This window comes from Delphinus delphis, chromosome 12, assembly GCF_949987515.2.
Source record: "Delphinus delphis chromosome 12, mDelDel1.2, whole genome shotgun sequence".
In the NCBI taxonomy this organism is placed as follows: domain Eukaryota; kingdom Metazoa; phylum Chordata; class Mammalia; order Artiodactyla; family Delphinidae; genus Delphinus; species Delphinus delphis.
Genome location: NC_082694.2, coordinates 57,727,188 through 57,743,960, shown reverse-complemented (window position 1 = coordinate 57,743,960; position 16,773 = coordinate 57,727,188).

The window sequence follows — 16,773 nt, the reverse complement described above, 5'->3', positions numbered from 1 at the left end:
TGCCCTAGGTGAGCTAGGATTTCAGTCTAATGCCACCCAAATTTCAGTAAACTAATTGCATTGTCAAAAATGACTACAAAAGAAATGATGTTTCCCCTATTTTGTGGACATTTTTCTGTCTGTAAAAACTTGGTCAATATTTGCCAATTTAAAAATACGGTCCTCCCTCTGTATGCTGAGGGGAATTGATTCCAACAGCCCATACCACTTCCTCCCCCGCAAACGCAGGTAGCAAAATCTGTGGATGCTCGAGTCCCTCATATAAAATGTGTCATACAGTCAGCCCTCCATATCTGTGGGTTAGATATGCTCTTGAGAAGATCAAAAGAGATAAGCATGGAGTTTCTGTATCTCTGAGACTTAGAGTTGCGCACATAGACTCTTTCTAGGTGGGGCTTAGGAAGAGAATTGTGTATTTACCTTGCACACCTGACAGTACAAGGACCAGGCTTGTTTTATTTAGTGGGAAAAGAGTGTGTAGCGAGGGGTGAATTGACCTGGAGGAATTGATAGCGGCAGTTCAAGTACTGTTTGCCTCTGAAATCCTTGCTGCTGTTGACATCTCTCCTTTGTTGTCAGTCTCTAAAATAAATTAAAGATTTTGTTCCCTCGAGAAAAGAAAGCTGTAATTCATGCTTCATGTAAGTCAGCAAAAAAGTTTCTGCCAAAGGCTGAGTATCTGAAATATCGCAGTAAAAAGACCTAAATCAATAAAGAAGAAAAAGTTAAAAACAAATATATAATAATAATAAAAGAAAAATTTAAATATATCTGGCAATGCCATATTTTACTGTAAGAGTCAAGTTAGAGGTTGAAACAGAGCTTATAAGAGAGGTATGTTCTATGGTACCCATTAATTTTTTCAGTTGATTATTTACAAGATACTTTTAATAAGAGATGGGTAAAATCAGAGAAAAGGAAGCAAATAAAAATTACCTACACTTCTAGTATTAGTACAAATTATCATTTGTATTTTGGCATATTCACCTTGTTCATTTCTTTGCAAATTATTATAATTTTGTTTGTAAATTTTCCTTTTACTGTGATTTCAAATGTGCAGAATATTTCCTGATATTTTAAACCAGATTTAGCAAGTGTTAAACTTTGCCTCATTTGCTGCGTCATCTTCTCTCTTCACACGTTTGCACACGTACACGCACACACACATCTATCTATTTATATATAGTTATCTGCAGCCACATTCCTAGGTAAGCATATTTTTTTCTCAATCATTTGAGATCAGTGGGAGGTATCATATCGCTACCCCTAAATACCTATAAAATAAAAAACCGAGCATTGTTACAATACATTATCTAATCTACAGTACATATTTAAATGTTGCCAATTGTCCCAGTAATGTATTTTACAGTTTTCCTTCCCTCAGCAAGGCATATAAACTAGATCACATCTTGCATGTATTATACTTATCATGTCTAGTTCATCTCCATTAATCTGCAAAACATCCTCAGCATTTCTGTCTTTCTTGACTTTGACATTTTTAAGAGAACAGGTAATCATCATAATAATAATATAAATATAGAATGTTCTGCACTTTGAGTGTTTTTGGTGTTTCCTCATGATTTGATTTGGGTTTTGCATTATTGTTTTGCAAGAATACCACAAGAATGATGTTGTACCCTTCTCACTTCTCATACCAGGAGGCACATGGTGTCAGTTTGTTCCAGTACTGATAACATGAACTTCGGTCATGTGCTTAGGTGGTGTTTGCAACAATTCTCCACTATAAATTATTTTCCCATTTACAATGAATCTATAACTTGTGGGTAGGCACCTGAAGACTATGTAAATATCTTAATCTTCATCAACCTCACACTTTAAATTTAGCAAACATTGATGATGATTTCTAACCCTATCATTTCTTCCGTATTTATTAGTTGGCATTCTATTGATAGAGGTTTCTTATCTCCCCCGTCTGTTATTGATTAGTTTATTCATATATATTCATATAGATTCATGGGTTTCTATTTTATTCAAAGTTACTTATTATTACTGTATTTTTTTTTTTTTTTTTTTTTTTGCGGTACGCGGGCCTCTCACTGCCGTGGCCTCTCCCGTTGCGGAGCACAGGCTCCGGACGTGCAGGCTCAGCGGCCATGGCTCACGAGCCCAGCCGCTCCGTGGCATGTGGGATCTTCCCGGACCGGGGCACGAAGCCGTGTCCCGTGCATCGGCAGGCGGACTCTCAACCACTGCGCCACCAGGGAAGCCCTGTTACTGTATTATTGTTGTTATGCTCAAGTTGCCTTAGATTTGGCCAGTGGGAACTTTTACAGTCTTTTTGCTCACCTCCATGATTTATTAAGCATTCCTTTAATGTGGTGAAAATGTTCCAGACCCATGTTGGATTTTCTCTGCCCCAGATCTTTACTATTAGTATTTGGTAGTAGTATTTACTTCAGTGGGTCCTGTTTCCTTTTACTAGAGAATGACATTTGACACTAAGTTCTGGGGAATAAATGTATTCATTGTTACTGGTGTGTCATTTCCTCTAGGCCACTCAGCAGACAGAGCTAGAAAATATATGCATACACACACACACACACACACACACACACACACACACACACCCCTATACATTTACAGGTGTACATATCTATTCCTCTATTTATCTGTGTAATAACTGAGTTCATATTAATTCCAGTGCAACACCACAGGGGACATTCTAGTTTTCCCCCTTTCCATATTTGTAACTCCTATTGCCAATAGTGAGAAAACTGGCTCTTGTTTTCATATATATGTATTTCTTCAATCCCAGAATCCAGAGAAAGTTGTTTCAAGGTTGTTGCAGGTTATTTTTATTAACAGAAAACCAATCAATCAATAAAATAAATCGGTTGAGTGTGAGTGTGTATATACATACCATCACATTCACCCTCTTAAAGTATACAATTCAGTGGTTTTTAGTATATTCAGTATATATATATAGTATATAAAGTTGTGTTACCACCATCACTATCTAATGCCAGAACATTCTCATCAACCTCCCTCCAAAATAATCCCATACTCCTTATAAGTGTTCTCCATTGCCTTTCTCCTAGTCCTTGGACATCATTAGTCTGCATGTAAATAATAGTTCCATAATACACTAGGGGCAGCTCCAATTACTGCAGAAAGAATGAAACAGAAGAAAGAATGCTATTTATGCTCTTGAAAATGCAGAGGCTTCTTGAAGAGCCCATGAGAGAGGAATGGGATCTAGCTAGGTCACATGTTTCAACTGCACCCCAAACAGCTCCTGTGAAGGAAGTAAAGACAAAGACGCTAAGCTTCCTTAGGGGCAGGTTTCACAAGCTGAAGTAATTCCATAGTAAAGGTAGTCACTGTGAGGTAGAAACAAAAAACCTACTCTTTAGGTTTGAATAAGTGCAGCTCTGAGGTAGTGAATTTCTGAATGTTTTAGGAAGACAGCAATGTCTCAAATACTGTTTCCTAAAATAGGAGACAGGATGTCTCTAGGGATTCAGGTATGATGAATGCATAGTGCCAGGACAGCCCTGATGGATTTGGATTTCACTGGGTGGCCATTTTAATGGTTAAATCTAAAGCAAAATTGGAACAGAGAGGTTGGAGATACTCAGTGGGAAGCACACTTCTTCCCCACACCTGATATTTCCTTCCAGATGGAGAAAGTTCCACTAGGTTGAAGTCCCTGTGCACCCTTCATCCCCGCATTTAATCATCCCAGGGACAAAGGAATACATTAGTTGGTGAATTTTGGACTAGGGAACTGGCATGCATGTTTCTTTGCTCCCCGAGAGCAGTCTTGTCCATAAAACAAGAATTCTGCTTTTCTCTTTCATGCTGTGAGTGTTTCAGAAACAATTTCTGCCTTATGTAGCGCTCTGTACTAGTTCTGTGCTGGTTGTGACTTGTCTAATTCTGAGAGTCAGTATTCGGAGTACGTTTCTTTAAAGATATAAGCCACATTCTTTTTTTTTTTTTTTTTTTGCGGTACCTGGGCCTCTCACTGTTGCGGCTTCTCCCGTTGTGGAGCAAGGCTCCAGACGTGCAGGCTCCGGACGCGCAGGCTCAGCGGCCATGGCTCACGAGACCAGCCGCTCCGCGGCATGTGGGCTCTTCCCGGACCGGGGCATGAACCCGTGTCCCCTGCATCGGCAGGCGGACTCTCAACCACTGCGCCATCAGGGAAGAGCCCTAAGCTACATTCTTCACATTTAATTATTCTTAGCTGGTTCTTTTTTTCGCATTTCTCAATTGGTTCAGTTCTTTTGTAGAGATGAGATTTTGTTATTGGACCACCTAAATCCTGTTTTCACTTGCTAACATCCCAATGCTGCATTCTCTGAAGCTTAGGTTACTGTGATATCTCTAACATAATCTTATTTACTTCTTATTTTTTAGAATTATGCCGAGGATTCTTATCCCATTATTTATTAAGGCGACTGTATGTCTCTATGTTAATGATATAAAATACTTTATCATTGTAATGCTTTTGGTGCAGTGCTAAAAATCTGCAGTGTGACATTGTTGAAACTGAAACTCCCACCTGGTTTATGTTGTTGTTTGGCTGTGTGTGAAAATAGAAATATTATAATATTAAAAATAATTTTTATTTCTTCTTTATACAACTACCATTAAATTTCTTTGGTTTTCGTTTCACTTATATTTCATCCTAAGTTATGAAACATGCTTATGTGGGGTTTTCATTCAATACACTAAAATCTTTTCTTGTGCTACATAATTTAAATCTAATTATATCCATGCATTTAAAACATTAATCACAGAAATTTGTCAGTGTAATATATTCTGCTCAAACTTCTGACTTATTTTTTATTCTCTCCCTATGTCTCTGCTTTCATTTACTAATTATTTTCTAAAAATGGGGAAATGGTAGTGGTAGGCAGAGACACACAAAGATAGGGCTTCCTTTGCTTTTTATCAGTTTTACGGATTATATTCTAAAAACTGAATACTGAATATATTCTCAGGATAGTCTGTCAGCGTATGATTTTGATAAAATACCATTGTGTATAAAGCAAGATACACAAAATATTCAGCAATAAAAATAATGAGACTATTTCTTATTTTGAGAGAAATTTTAAAAGTTCTTGAGACCCTTGTAAGTCCATATACAGGAAGAGGCAAACTCATCCATGTAGATAAAATAGGCGAAATCATTTTGGAAAGCAATTTGGATGCCTAGATTAAGATCCTTAACAATATGCACACACTTTGTTCATTTCGGGAACATTATGCTAAATACAGTGCTTTTAATTTTTTAAAGAAGACTTTATGCACAAAGACTTTTATAATAAAGAAATGTAGAACACCTGAGCTTTTTAACAAAAATAATGGTAAGATAAAGCATGATGTATAAACATAAGAGAATATATTAGCTATTAAATTATGTTAATGAGTCCAGTTTAATATGCAGGATACATAAGTCATAATACTAAAAGGAAATTATACATTCACTATGATGACAATATAAAATACTGAAAAAATCCAAATCTGTGAAATATAGAAATATTTAGAAGGAAATAAGACAAAATATTTATCGTGGCTGTCTTAGAAATATTGAATAAATGTAATATTTTTCTTGAATTTTTAATTTTTCAATCACAATTTCAATGACTGTGGACTGTCATGTGAATAACATTCATAATAAAACCCTTTTTATTTTAAAATTTAATGTACAAATAATAGTAAATGTACAGATATCAAAATGACTATCTATGTAATTTCTTGGATTGAGTTAATCCATGAAGGCTCACAGTGGAGTTAAATTTAACTTAAATTCTGGAAGTGGAGAGAGATACAGAGGGCTAAAAAAAAAAAATTAAGTTCTTATTTGATGCTTGTTTAGTAGGTGTTGCTCATAGAAGCATGAGGGAAACAGTATGGATTCACTAGCTCTATTCTTCCATGTGGATTTTTAAAAAATTACTCTGCAACTCAGGAATCTTTCTAGTTGTAACTATAAGTTTTTATTTGCCTCTGTAAAATCTTGCTTATACCCTTTACATGTAGTTTTTTCTCTTGCTTTGTATGCCATCTTTTCTGTTACATTCATTTTTCCCTTGAGGATTTGATTAGTCAGCCCCTTAGAGAAAGAATTGAAATAGTAAATAAAGGAATCTTGAGATCCGAAAAGGGGTGGTTTACATTAATAAGAATTCTCTTTCCTACCGTATGTGGAGGTGAGAATAATATTCTTAAGTGCTGCAACTTCTAAAGCACTGCCTAACACAAATAATAAATAAAAATATTACAATAGTGTATGAACTGTTGAAGAAAGTACTCTATATTCTCAAACTCTAGAGGTAATCTTTACATGATATTGTAATCCTATATGATGAAGTGTGTATGTATGCACATGCTATATATGATACATATCATTATATTTAATTTATAATTTCAACATTATTACAGCATACATACTCTTCTCTAAAACATATTTTATTAAATATTTCATGTTTTTTTCCTCAAGTCAAAGTACGTAGGGCATCTTCATCCTCCTTAAAAATTATATTGTGTACTATTATGAGAACGAGCCATAATTAGTTTTCTTTAATTTTTATTGATGATCATTTAGATTATCTTGCAATCACTGTCCTTGTATATATACCTTTGCTCTGATTATATTTGCAAAGCAGGAGCATTAAATATAATTGGGACCTGGTTATTATTGAGTTAAGCTTGTGTTATACAAGTAAAGGGTAGGCAGTATATCCAGTGACAGTAGAGATAGGGCAATACAAATTGATCTGTCTTTAGAATTGCCCTTACAGGAATTAGATTGTAAGAGAATGGTCCAATCAGAGAACTAAGAAATATTACTGTGATCATCAATCAAGAGAATAATGGTCATGATTATGATGATAAATTTTATTAAAAGCTTATGATGTGCCAGTGAATAAGTTAAACCATCTTACATAATTCCTACAAAAACCCTATTAAGAAAATTATACTATTATGCCCATTTTGCAAATGAAGAAATTAAGGTAAATTAATTCGACACAGGTCACATAGTGGAATCTATTTTCATAGCAAGAATTCAGTTTCATCATATATAATCCCATGAACAAGTGTACCAGTAAAAGTAGAGAGAACAATGAATAGAAATATCTGCACCCCAAGTCCTTGTTGAGGTTGGCCTCTAGCTATTGAAGTGACTCTGGTTACAACCGTAATGAGTGACAGTGTGAGAAATGAAAAAACGCCAGGCATTGTGTCAGGACCACTCAGTCTTTTCACCTCCACAAACTCCTAATTCAAGGTGATATTTTGCTGTTTAAATGAGCTTAAGTATATTCAAATACTTTGTAGTCTATAAAATGGGGAAGTGAGAAAATGATGAGATTGTGATGATTATGTGTGTTAATTATCATGAGTTTCATTCATTTCAGTTAGAAAATCATAGATGTCCAAGAAGATAAAGGACAGTTGAGCCAGTTAATTATATCAGAGTGTTCCATGATAAAGTCTCTTACTTATATCTGAGTACATAAAGGCTGAAACAGAAAGGAAGTGGGAGAAAACCTATAGAGGAGCTGAATCACTACTCTTTCTTTAATTTCTTTAATTTTACTACTATCCAATGATGACTTCTTTAGATTAGATCACGTACTATTTTGGCCACTTGAACAATTTTGCAGTGGACCAATAGTGACTGAAATCAGTTTTAAAAAGCAAAATTCATGTATTATAAACTTCCAGGACAACCACTTAGATATTAAATCAAGACATTTGCTTCACTGTTGATTTCATTTTTCTCTCTTATCTTCCACAGTGGTAGGGTCAAGGTTAGCTGATTTTTTACCTTGAAAGTCTCACTTAAATCTGTCCCTTCTTTTCTACCATGATTAAGAATTCCAGTGGCTTCCCTGGTGGCGCAGTGGTTAAGAGTCTGCCTGCCAATGCAGGGGACAAGGGTACGAGCCCTGGTCCGGGAAGATCACACATGCCGCGGAGCAACTAAGCCCGCGAGCCACAACTACTGAGCCCACGTGCTGCAACTACTGAAGCCCGCACACCTAGAGTCTGCGCTCCGCAACAAGAGAAGCCACCGCAATGAGAAGCCCACACACTGCAATGAAGAGTAGTTCCCGCTCGCTGCAACTAGAGAAATCCGGCGTGCACCAGAATTCCACATTGATGACAGAAGATAAAAAGTATTCTCCCACTCTGGGGTGGGACCCAGGGAAACCAGATAATTTACAATGAGGTAGAAATGAGGCAAAGGACTTGTTTCCTAATTAAGGAACACGAGGGTTGAAGTTGGTAGAGAGGGATTTGAGGGAAGATCAGAAAGAAGCTTTCCTGATCAACATCCCAGACCCCCCGTCCCATGGTTCCCAGGTAAGGAAGTGGCAACGAGCCAAAAAGGTGGTAGGCATGAGCTTCTATGAAGTTAACATGTTTCAGATTCTCAATACTTGTTGCTCATTACAATTAATATTATCTTTATATGACTCTTTATAAGGATACATCTGGTTTAAAGGCCCTCAGAAGAGAATTTGTCTTGGGGTGTGGGCAGAAGGGATATGGGTGTAGCTATAAAACAGCAACATGAAAAAAAAAAAGGGACTTCCCTGGCTGTCCAGTGGTTGCAACTCTGCGCTCCTGCTGTGGGGGTCACAGGCTTGATCCCTGGTTGGGGAACACGGATCCCATGTACCATGAGGCATGGCCAAAAAATAAAAACAGCACCATGAGTGATCCTTGTGGTGATGTAAATTGTCTGCATGTTGACGGTATCGTGTCAATGTCTCGGTTGTGATATTTAACTGTTGTTTTGCAAGATGTTGTCAATGGGGATACAAAGTATCTATCTGTTTTCTTACAACTGCATGTGAATCTATAACTGTCTCAAAATATTAAAAAAAAAAAGAAGAGAGTTTGTCTTGGAATGTGAAGCTCTCTCTCTCTCTCTGTCTCTACATATATCTCTATATTCATCTCTATATCTATCTATGTATCTATCTAAGTATCTATCTGTGTATGTATGTATGTATGTATCTGGTTATTTTTTGTTGGTTTTCTTATTTTATTTATTTTTTGATGCTGCTTTTATAGTGATAAATATGTTGCTACTTTGAGCTGCAATATTTTTAAAGCTAACGAATAAGGGGTAACATCAAAAGAACTGATGAGAGCAAAGTAAGTAATCACCCTTATTCTTTGGCTCATTTCCCTAGTCTTAGCACAGAAAGCAAGCCCTTGAAAGGATAAGTAAAAACATTATGAGTAGAGGAAACTTTCCATAGACTCTCTCCTAATTGGCCACATTTTATCTGTTGGCTATTTATATTTCTACCCACTGTAGCATCAGGAAACTGAAGCTTGGGGAAAACCAATGCTTTAGAAATGCATTTGGGGCTCACTCAAACTTGATTTTATACATGGAAATGTTGGCGGAATTATCAGATAAGGGCAAGTTAATACCACTACCAAAATTATAAAAACAGCAACCTCCAACAACTGATACTGTATATTTTCCACTTTTATAAAAATATAGTTTTACCTATAAATATTTAGTTGTGTCTGGAAGAAATCATTGGGAATGACTCCTTAACTGGATTTTTCTCTGGTTGGAGAAGTAAGCTTTTCCAAAGTGTGTGGACCTTCTTTGAGCTTCCATGGCTACGTCTGACATTCCTTTTTATGTGCCTGTCAAGTTTTCTTCAAGGAGCTTAGGAGTGCTTGCTGGGAGAGTATACATGGGAGTGGCGGCAAAGAAAAGACATAAAGAGAGGGAAATAGGGGAAGGTGGAGAAGGAAGAAAAATCTGTGTCTTAAACATTCTCACAACTATTTCATTGGAATTACTTTTCAGATGAAAATTTGTTATTGAAATACAGAACCATCTCAATTATCTTTGGTTTTTGGTTAATTTAAATTATCCTGGAAAGAATTTTAAACTTTAAGAATACTACTGATTATTTTAAATATCTTTTTCTTTAGATATACAAAAGTAGCAGTTAAATATCCTAATTGTTCAGGTTGAGTCTATGAATCCCATTGACTCTATTTTCCTGTTTAGTATACTTCTAAAGGTATTTGGTACAATCATCTGCTCGCTCTTTCTACCCCTTTCATTGCCCAAGAAGGATACTCATTTTCACCCTATTTGTTCTCTTTGCACTGTCATTAGACCTTGACTGGAGTTCTAGCAGGGCATGACCAAAGTTAGGAGATGCTTAGACAACACCACAGCAGCAGCTCTATGCATACCAGGCAATCCACAGAGAGATAATACCTCTTTCATCTAGGAACATAGGGACCTGATAAGACTGTCAACTAGAGAGTGTGATACAAGGTATAGGGCATTCCAGTTCCACAAGAAAAGTAATGTGATTTACCATGAGGCAATAAAATAGGTCCATGGTAATCTTTTGACTGTATCTCTTTACTATAATATCTATTAGGTATCTGTTTCTAGCCCAAATGAGAATAGAAAAGATGTAATTCTATGCCATCACTGTAAGCTGTCTTGTATATTAAAAATGAAGATAGAGCTCAAAAAAGGAGAGCCACAGCCCTGTTCATAGACCTTACTTGTAGACACGCCTCTATTTGTGCTCCCTAGAAAACAGAAGGTCATGTGATTGAAAGAATTAAAAAAGAGAGTGAGAGACATTAAGGAAGAGAATAAACTCAGGGACAAAGGACAGAGAAACATGGAAGGGTAATTTCTGAGAATTACTTAAATTTATACTGAGTAGAAATAAAGGGATTTTACTGAAAGATATTTTTAACTCATGTCTTACTCTTAGAGCTCTGAGAATTTCATTTTCTTTGACTTGGAAAAAGACCCATTAGTTAATTTGGGGCATAGTAAGGAGAAGAATTCTCTAAAAAATAAGTCTGCATATAAACCTATTGAATAGCCAAAATTTGGAGTACTGACAACACCAAATACTAGCAAGGAAGTGGAGCAACAGGAACTCCTGTTCGCTGCTGGGGGAAATGCAAAATGGTGCAGCCGCTTTGGAAGACAGTTTGGTGGTTTCTCACAAATTTGAATATACTCGTACCATAAAATTTAAGAATGATATTCCTTGATATTTACTTGAAGGAGGTAAAAACTTATGTCCACACAAACACACGTATATGGATGTTAATAGCAGCTTTATTCATGATTACTAAAACTTAAAATCAACCATTAGTCCTTCCGCAGGTGAATGGATACATAGGCTGTAGTACAGCCAGATAATGGACTACTATTCCATACTAAAGAGAAATGAACTGTCGAGCCGTGAGAAGTTGCGGAGGCATTTTAACCTCATATTACTAAGCAAAAAGACAGCACACTCTATGATACCAACTATATGACACTCTGGAAAAGACAAAACTATGGAGACATTAAACTGATCTCTTGGTCTCCAGGGGTGAGGGTGGGGGGAAAGGATGAATAAGGAAAAACCCAGAAAATTTTTAGGGCAATGTAAATGCTTTGCATAATATTAAAATTATGGCTATATATCATTATACATTTGTCCAAATCTATAGAATGTACCACAGCAAGAGTGAATCAGAATGGAAACTATGGACCTTGGGTGATTGTGATGTGTCCATACAGCTTCATATTTGGTAGCAATGCAGCCTGGTGCTAATAATCAGGAGACTATGCAGGTATGGAGTCAGAGGGGATACGGAAAACTTCTGTATCTGTCATTTAATTTTGTTGTGAATTTAAACTGTTCTGAAAAATAAAGTCTTAAGAAAATAGGCCTATGTATATACCTTTGATACAAGAGTTGTCTTTTTTTTTTTTTTTTTTTTTGCGGTGCGTGGGCCTCTCACTGCTGCGGCCTCTCCCGTTGCGGAGCACAGGCTCCGGATGTGCAGGCTCAGCGGCCATGGCTCACGGGCCCAGCCACTCCACGGCATGTGGGATCTTCCTGGACCGGGGCACGAACCCGTGTCCCCTGCATCGGCAGGCGGACTCTCAACCACTGCGCCACCAAGGAAGCCCCAGCAATCTTATATTGATGGGGCTTTGGGGAATGGGAGTGAGGGTCCAGTCCTGGTTAGAATTGGTGCCAGAAAAAGAATGGCCACTGTAAGAGTTGAAACAAGAGGTCCAGAGCGACCAACCATGGAACAAGAGATAATCAGAAGAATATAAGGTGCTTGGTATGCCTCAGAAATGCTTTTAGGGCTCTGGGCTTTCCACCATATATGGCATGAGTTCTTGGGGTTCATTATTTGGAAATAATTATCTCAAAGGTGGGAGACTTGGAGTTAACCTCTTGATAATATCAAGAGTCAGTATGAGTTTAATACATTTTTATGTGGTTATTAGATGAGATTAGCAGCTACCTTGAGGAATCCTTACTTGAATCCAGATTTTTAAAAGCTATGTGATCTTGAGTATGTTAATTCTACTCATTTCTTGCATATGTAACATGGGGATAAACAGTGCCTTTTTGAGGGTTAGGCATGATGTCTGCAGGACAATTTGGGCCAGCAATTTTCCTGTTAGAAATTTATCTTGAGGAAATAAGCATACAGGTATGCAAAGGTATATGTATAGTAATAACCTTCTTGATGCATTTTTGGACAGCAACAAATTAGAAGTATTTTACATGTTCGACAATAGGAGATAAGTTAAATAAATTGTAGTGTAATCACATGAAGAAATGCTCTATATTTATTATGAATGACTATACATGTCAATATTTAGTGACAAGATTTCCATATTGTTTTTCATATTATTGTTACATGACAAAGAAGTTTGTGAAATTGTCCAGTCTTTTTTGTGTATTTGTGTATGTATGTGTACATGTGTGCATGTATATATGCATGTATGTAGAAAAATGGCAGGGTATATACAGCAATGGAAAATAATTATTTTGTTAGTTTTATATCACCTTTCTTTTTAAAATTTAATAAGTTATTTAAGGCAGCAGAACAATAACCCTGCCACAAAACCATTCACAAACAATTGTAACACAGTAGATATGGCAGTGTGTTTTTTGAAATGTGATTGTGGAAGATTTGGGTATCTCTAAGGTGATGAAATTCTGATGGGCTTATTTTCTTACTTCTTTTTTCCATATGGTCTATTTTTTAAATGAACATGACTATGTATTACTTTTATAATAAGAAAAAACAAAATTCTTTTTATTTTGATAAAACAAAGATATACATTCAGTACCTGGCAAGATACTAGAACTCTCAATGTATATTTGTTATAATTATCATGGGTAAGTAGTAAAAGTGAGGTAATTTGGTATCCTATCAGTTGACAGAAGTCATAAGGTTGACTTAGCTCATGGATTTTAAAGGTGTGCTAGCAAACGTGTATTATCCCTAGAAAATTTAAATAGATCCTACTTGAGTAGTAGAAATATGTATTTGCATTTCATTTGGTCTAGAAAAACCATATGGAAATGTTATTTTCACTGGACTGAAAGCTGTATTGTTAAAATGCTTTCCAAAACATCCTAAAATTTTCCTATAAATAATATATTTTTATGATGAATCATAATGATCTAATTTTCTGAATGCATTTTTAAGGGTTGGTGTCATGGTCACAATGCTCTTGGTCATTCAGTAATTCACCATTGCAGGTACTACATACACTGTCTGTAGGGCTTGTATGCTCTTTTTAGGTTTGAGTTTCTAATGTACTCACTGAAGAACCAGCCTAAAAATAGCAAACGGAGCCTCTCTGTGCTTATCAGATGGCTGCAACTCCTTTGGAAAATGCATGGGAGAGAGAGCTGCCAGGTGTATTGTCTCTCTTAACTAGGGTTAAGGCTAAGACCGAGAGGCATGAATCTCCGAGAAAGGAGCTGGCTGCTTCCTCATCCAGAAGGCGTTCCCTTCTGACAGCCGGATTCGAAGTGGAGGCTCTGCAATCACGGTCCACTTTTTCCCAAACAGCCTCTCTGGGCAGAAGGCCCACTGCCTGATTAATCTTGCCTTCCTCGAAACAGTAGGGAATCAGCAAAACACTCAATGTGGAATCCGTGTCTGAACTCACATGCTATTTGGGGCTCAGAGGGCAGGTACACTGGGACCTCTGTGTGGGGGCATTTGTTCTGAAGAGGATGATGTATTGATTTTGCATTTTAGAGGTTCTCTTGCTTTGAAAGCTGACTGAGGTAATTTAAAGGATATCAATTAAGGATCTTCATATCTGACTGCAAATAATTATCATCTGGGAATCCTTTAAAAAATACAGATTTAAGCTGCTGATTTTCCTACCTCAGTGAAGCCTTCCTGAGTCAGAATCCCTTGGGGGTAGGGCCCAGAAATAATTATTTTTAATAAAATATTCCACTTATTTTGATGTACAGTCAGGTTTGAAAATCATTTCTTAATCTATCTGAGATAAATAAGTAAAAAATCTGTAGAAGAATAACATAACAAGCTGAAGGGGAGAGAGGAAACTGAGAAAGAAAAGGGTGTGAGAAGGAGAATGAGAAAAATCATTGCTAAAAACTAATAATGGGAAAAAGAGCGAGAGATATAAACTTCAAATGGAAGGAAATATTAAGCACTGCAGCAGGCAGCTGCCAACTGCGATTGGTACTGGTCTAGAAGAAAGGAGCCAGGAAGGAGCCAGGAGAGCAGTGTTTCCTAATCCGCAGGGGCTGCAGTTACTCTTGCATTCGTCATTTGTACAAGAGTAAATTAATTGTAATAAGACATTTTCACTGAACAAATGTTTCTTGCTTGGAAAATCAGTGCTTCGGGTTGCCACTCCTTTGATGCTCCAGCAGGATTGCTGAACGTTATCTTGGGGCAATGTTCTATTCTACCGATGTTATCATTTAATTATACCTCCATCACACCCAACCTTCCAGGTGTTAAATGAAATACTTCCTAAAAAATGTACGCCTTCAATAGGAACATGTAAACTAGGAAAGTAGAAATGTTTCAAATCCATACGGCTCAAAGTATCATCTTATGTCATGGGACCCCCATGTGTGGTAGCAAAAGTCATCATTTTGACTCCTATTGAACAAAATCTAATTCAGTCTGAAAATACTGGGGAACGGAAAAAAATGTCTATTATTAGTTTTAATATGGAAAATGTTTAAGAAATGGAAGTGCTCTTAGGTTAAATGTCAAAATGAGAAAAAATATAAGCTAAGCTAAAATTGCTTTTATAAATATGACTAGATAATTCACATGTAAGAAATATATTGACTTTCAAGACTTCCAAGACTTTACTTGGACTTTCAGTCATTCATTTCTGCAGCTCCTACATCAAAACTCTACCGTGAGCTCTAGTGGTGTCTTTGCAAAGAAACCTGTGCTCCTCTCATCCTAAAAAACAAGATCTTCCACCCTCTGAGTCTCATGGTCTCTAGGGCAAGAAAATACTATAGACTTCTTTTCATTTGCAAAATGGGCAAAATAGTAGTATCTACTATGTGAGAAATGAGTGAATTAATATGCAGAGTTTGGGAAAATGACACATTGTATAAACATTGTATAAATGTTTGCTGTGACTCATAAAGGCTAAGATTCTCCTATGGATTTTTAAGCTCCATGAACAATTTCCCCTCCATTTTCCCATATTTGTTCTTATAACATTCACTGCCTTGTAGCAACACATTTTTAGTGATATAATACTTTGTTTAGTAATAGTTAAAGAGTTGTGTGTCAGGGGTAGTTCCAGAGATCAGTAGTCTCTTATTCTTAATGTCCCTTGGTGCATTTATGTCAAAAAAATTCAAATAAAAATCCTGTCACAGCCTTTGGTTTTAAAGGAGATTGAAGATAACAATGGAAAGCCAAAGGACGGGAAAAAAGATTTGAGAGGGACGCAAAGAAAACGTGTCCCTGCTGCAGAATGGCTATCCTCTGATGAGACTGAGACATCGTAGATGGGACAGAGAGGGAGGGACTTCTCATTTACATCAGAGAGAGACAGGTACAGCCACCAAACTGCTCTCCTCTCTTAAGTTGTAGAATTTTGTTTGATCTTTCTCCATCCCTCACCTATGTTTGTCCTTTTTACTGTTCTCTACAAAATTCCCCCAATAATACCCCTTTCACAATATTACTTTACTACCTAAAGTTCCCACAGACTTCTCCCTTAAACTGTTGCTGTGTCCTCTAGCCACCCCGCCCCCATCTCCCTGCCACAATTAGCTGAACTTGCTGTGTCGTGATACCAGAAACAGAGAATGCAATATGTTCATCTTAAACTGTGGTCAGAATATCGAAGATTATGCATCCCAAATAGAATGAACACCATGTTTCCTGACACCAACTGTTTACAAATAATGTATGCCTAGCACCTCTGTGTTTTTTAAGTTAATATGGTACAATTGATATTCTGCCTGTATTGCTATACTTTCCCTCTCCCACTGCCTTGTAAAATTTGTTAGTTTTATCATTTTAAATGTCAGTTGTCTTCACAAAACAACCTCCTTTTTATTTAATGGCTTCAATTAGAAAAAGAAATTTAAGTCGTACATATACATCACAAACACAGAGTGAAAGGGAGATAACATAAAATTTTAAAAGAGTGAGTGCAACTGAAATGAAAGCTTACTACATTTTCTAAAAGAGAATGAGTGCTTTTTTCCATCAAGAAAAGTGATAGTACTGATGTATGACTTTTATTTCAATATCAATAATTTTTCCCAAGAGAACAAAGTCACTACCTGAATTCTAAGACAGGGAAACACCTTCCAGATATTTCCTGAAAAAAAAATTAGAAAACCCAGATGACCTCGAGTATGGTGATGCCTTTTTAGGTGAAACCCCAAAGGGATAATCCATGAAAGAAGTAACTGATGTGCTGGACTTCATTAAAAT